Source organism: Choloepus didactylus, chromosome 5, assembly GCF_015220235.1.
Source record: "Choloepus didactylus isolate mChoDid1 chromosome 5, mChoDid1.pri, whole genome shotgun sequence".
Lineage (NCBI taxonomy): Eukaryota > Metazoa > Chordata > Mammalia > Pilosa > Megalonychidae > Choloepus > Choloepus didactylus.
In genome coordinates this window covers 73,665,952-73,671,336 of record NC_051311.1, presented here as the reverse complement: position 1 = coordinate 73,671,336, position 5,385 = coordinate 73,665,952, and the positions used below count along the sequence as shown (strand labels likewise).

At 38.9% G+C, this 5,385-nt stretch overlaps 1 pseudogene; it reads right to left on the bottom strand.

Annotated features, from left to right (window-relative positions):
- Window positions 1-1,793: 1,793 nt before the first annotated feature.
- Window positions 1,794-2,945, bottom strand: LOC119535343 (annotated as a pseudogene).
- Between the last annotated feature and the right edge of the window lie 2,440 nt (window positions 2,946-5,385).

Here is a 5,385-nt window from a genome sequence, read left to right as displayed (position 1 = left end):
CTTTTTTCAAGTTGAGAGTTTTTTTCCCCTATTGTTCAAGGCCTTTTTATGAATGATAATTTAATAAATAATTGTGTAATGAATAAATGAAAGAATCAAAATTTAATAGAACATTTAGAACAGACTTAAAAATATTTCCAGTATCTGATGTCTGAAAAAATGATTCAAATTAGCACAATTAGTACACCTTGTACTTTGATTACCTGATTTCTGTAAAATTCTATTTTATGTTTTTCTAATAGAAGTAACAATTCTTCTTTTATATTTTATTCTAATACATTCATTTCAAGACATTGTATTTCTGGTTCTCCAAAAATGGAAAATATCATGCCTATCCACTATTTTGATACTTCACCAATGGTGTATTTGGAAGGGCAAGTGGTATTATAAGAAGACAAAATGTCATTTTAAATTTATTTTTCACTTATTAAATAAAATATACCATAAGTATCGATATTTTGTTAGTACAAGATAATATGTTTTTGATGAAGTGTTCTTGTAAGATAAGCAGTCAACAATTATGAATGAATGGATTCATAAAGGAAATGATGAAACTTTATGACAAATTATGAAGGAAATATTATAAATTTAGTTTATAGGAATTAAATTAATAGATTCACAAACAACCTTTCCCAGTGTACTCAGATGCAATGTCACTGTATCATTCTATGTATTTTGCTAGTCATTAATGACATAAATTGGGTTCAATGTCTTACTTGTTTACAGATGTGAACAGAGAATAAAGAGGCAATATATAACATTTTCTTCCATTCTAAATAGGTTGTCTTTTCACTTTCTTGACAATGTCCTTTGATGCATGAAAGTTTTTAACTTTGATAAAGTCCAGTTTACCTTTATTTTCTTTGGTTGTTCATGCTTTTGGTGTTATTATAAGAGGTCATTGACAAATCTAAGTTTATAAAGCTTTTACCCTATGTTTTAGTCTATTTTTTTCTGTGTGTGCTTTTAGCTCTTACTTTTAAGTCCTTGAAAAATTTTGAGATAATTTTTGTAGACTGTGTGAGGTAGATGTCCAAATTTATTATTTTACATGTGGATATCTCATTTCCTATAACTGTTTGTTGAAGAGACTATGATCTAAAGAAGGGGAGAAAATACTTGCAAATCATTTATCTGATAAGGGTTTAATATCCAGAATATATAAAGAACTGCTGCAAATCAACAATAAAAAGAAAATAACCCCATTTTAAAATGAGCAAAGGATTTGAGAAAACATTTCTTCAGAGAAGATGTGCAAATGGCCAGTAAGTACATGAAAAGATACCCAATATCATTAGCCATTAGGGAAGTGCAAATCAAAACCACAATAAGATATCCCTTCATAACCACTAGTCAGGCTACAAAAATGGAAAATAAGTGTTGGTGAGGGTGCAAAGAAATTGGAAACCACATACATTGTCAGTGGGAATGTGAAATGGTGCAGCTGCTGTGGAAAACATTTTGGCAGTTCCTTAAAATATTAAATATAACATTGGCATATTATCCAGCAATTATACTTCTTGGTGTCCACCCAAAAGAATTGAAAAGAGGATTTTAAATTAAACATCTATAACATAGGTAAGGAGGCTCTAGTCTGGAGCACAGCTGAGTTTCCAGGAATTTAAGGAAGCTCAAAAGGTTCTTTTATAAGAATGCCTTTTAGCAAGGTTTCCGGCAAGGTGATTGGTTGGTCTGTAAGACAGTCTTGATTACTTCCAACATTGTGTGTGTTTGTTTTTCCCTTAGTGTTTAGAATAGCCAGCATGGTCCTGCAATAGGCAGAGCTATCACATTCAGGGAAAATGAGGGAGGTAACTACAGAGGCAGCCTGAGATCCAAATACAGCTTTCAAAATGGTAATTGATCCACTGGTACGGAGAAAGGAGGAAGGGGAACACGCTGCAGGGCTGGCCATTTTTCTTTAGGGTTGTGAATCATCCATTTTTTTCATGGATTTGTACCAAGGTCTTGAAGGACTGCTGTGCTCTTGTCAGACTGTATTGAAATTTGTTGGCTCCAAACTGTACTCATGCTTTCCCCTTCACCAGTGTGGCATGGAGCTGTATGATCACAGACTATTGAACAGGCACTGCTACAGCCGTGTTTAGTGACAAGTTCCATGCAGATATTGCCTCTGCCCAGAACTTACCCTCCAGGGAGCTCTGGAGACACAACCCTGTCAAAGGGAAAGTTATTTTTAAAGGAAAAATTAAGTAGGATGAAGTTGGCTCATTCTTTCTCTTTGAGGATCTGGAGACCATTGTGCAAAGTGCTGCCCTGGTCAACTTTGAGGAGTTTTATTACAATCATATAGTCTGTCACTCATGAATTTGACTGCATTAGTTTCCATCTCTGACGCTCTTATGATTGGTTTAGATCCCTAAGCTCCTTCACCAGCCAGTTAGTGGCCTGCACAGAGCCAGACACTGCACCATTTAAGTAATCTTGCCTCTGGTTCTTTTTAATTTTCTCTAGTAAGATCACATTTTCTTTTCCATTGCCATCATCTTCAGACTTCTTGCCCTCAGCTTGTTGTTATTCTCTCATTTTATAGTGATCTAGGTCTTCCGTGTTCTTAGGCATTTTCTCATCTCCTTCTGAAGACACATCTTTCTGTGTGCCCTGCTCTGCTGGCAAGGGCTGATCCAGCAACTCCACATGTGGATGCTGGGGGAGGTTATAGAGTTTACACAGGTCGGAGATAATACTCTGCAGATGCTGCAATAGCAGAGTATTCCCTTTCTTTATGTCCACCAGCCTCTCCAAGACAGCAGTCAAGTTAGGATCATCAGACTCCACTGTCCAGATGGGCGGCACAGAATATGACTCTCTGATGTTGCTGAGAATGCAGACTGAATCCCTGCGCGCTGGCCGCGGCCCCGTGGGGCCCAGCCAGCAGGAAATCACAGCTTAGCTCTTCTGGGGAGGCGCCGGATGCGGAAGCGTTAGTGGCAGTGGTGGAAGCTTCAACTTCCACCTCAGGCAGGGCCAGGCCTCTCGTGGGCCGCCCCCAGCGCCGTCCTCTGGTCCCCAGCTGCTGTCTCCTGCGGCTATGGCTGCTGCACCCTTGGCTCTGCTCCGCTCCTGGGTCAGAGGCCGGGAACCTCTAGCCTGCATTCTGGGCTCAGCAAGGTCTCATGGTGCGCACTCCCGGGTCTTCTGTGTCTCAGTTTTGTTTACAACTTTTCCGGTCGTATTACCTGCTTTGTGTTCAGTTTTCAGTATGCCAATGTTGTGTCTTTTATCACAAAAGCTACTCAGCAATGGATTGATAGACAAAGTACTTGATAGACGTTCTACATTCCCTACCATCCGCAGCCATTTTTATTTTGTTTTTTGAGTGTTGGAATGGCATCCTCAAAAATAGGAGGCCGAATGATTTCTGACCCTACCTCCCTCACCTCCTCTTGGTTCACACATAATGAACTGTTTTTAAAAGGAATCGTCTCCTTTCAGCTGCTTCCTGAGTAACAATGTGGACAAAAGCAGTGGGATATTAAATCACCCTATTTTGAAAATTCAGAATTCTGCCCTGATCTTTCCTGACCATGATATGTCTATTTCTCCTACTGGCATCCCCGGCCAGCCCTTTTTCTATAATATCTCAGTGATAGGTTGGCAAAAGGGATCATAGAGGATTGGAACTTAATTCTGGCTTAGTCACCTAGATTCTCTTGTTAGATTTGGCATAGATTTGGCATAGTCACAGATGATAAGGATAATGAGCGCTTGGTTAAGTACCCTGCTCACCAAGTCCCAGTACTATGATTAATATGGGCCAAAGTGGGGTAGGCTCCTGGATCCTTCCTTAGGAGGCAACCAGCTGGTGAAGAGATTCCAAATTGTGGCAAGTACATTAATAGAACTCCTGGGTCTGCAAGATGGCTTTGATCATGTTTTGATCAGCATTTCCCTTAAGATTATTCAAAAGTCTATCACCAACAGCAGGGGATAGCCCCAGCTCCTACATCTCGTGCATGCATGCGCACACACACATACACACATCCACAGCTGTAAACTCCAGATATCTCCCTTGCCTTTTTCCTTAGACATCATTCACTCATTCTGTAAGATAGTTGGATGCCACATGACTGTCAGTGTGAACAAATTGGTCAGATTTCACTCTTTGTCTATAGGCAGCCCTACTAATAACAGAACTAGACTAAATTATTTGAACTGAGTGGGGAAGCCTAAAGCCTATCAGCTGACAAGGAAGCACATTGGAGGCAGTGTCAATCTCCAACTCCCAACAGAAGTCCCACTTGGGAAGACCCAACATTTGTAACACCCTTAAGTTTATACTTCTTGTGTGGAAACCAGACATTAACTTGCCTCCTACTAGAAAAAAAAAGTTACTTGTACATTATGGCAGTCATGAGAGACCTCTAACTGCTTAAGGAAACATCACAAAAGCCACAGAAGGTATTCAGGTCAACCTCATTTTACTGGCCAACTTGGGGGAAAGGAAAACTGGTGTTAAACTTGAAGATCATACTGCCTGCTGTGCCATGAGTAATTAAGTCATTAATTTTTCTCTGACCCTAGAGTTTTGTGTCTTCTGCCAGCATCCATGAATCTGTAACAGGCTAACTGGTTAGCTTGCAAGTAAGGCAAAATCTAAGACTCTTTGCAGTTCTTGACAGTAACCTCATATTTTCAACTTCATTTCTTACAGGGAAAATTCATTATATATTAGAACATTTTATGTCAGTGGCTTACAAGAATTTGTGATTGAATATGCACAGACACAAGTGAATTTATTTTGTGCCAGAAGTCTGATGGTAGAATCTGAAGTTTGATTTCCTTTTATAGGATCTTGACATTTTTTTAAACGTATTTTCATGTGAGAAAAAGGTAGCAATTTTGCTTTTTTCTCCATAATGAATTTGAATTTGTTTTTATATTAATAAACAATAAATAACTCTATAATTTTTTTACCAATGGAACAACTTAACTAGCTCTCTAAACCCCACCCCCCCATCTAATCTTCACATTATGCTGATTAACTAGGATGCTCACTGGCACAAAGCTCTTTAAATCCAAGGAGCACAACTCATCAGTCCCCTGGCGGTTGGTCTGGCTTAGATTTCAAATGATTGTTACAAGATGGCTGCAAAATTCTTCACCTCAATCACAGATTTTTTGATTCTCTGAAGTCATGTTGAAATGCAATAATTTTGTTCTGAGGAATAAATGCTTCCCTTGTACGGTATTTCTTCTTTGCCTGAATATCTATTAATCTTTTAGTGCACTCAAATCTGCATTTAAAAGTGATCTGCTACCATACATCTCTGGGAAACATTAAATAATCCCTTCTTGGGGATTCTACCACCACAGGAGCAGAAACTCTCATTTACAGTTCATTATCAGTATAAACACTTTTCC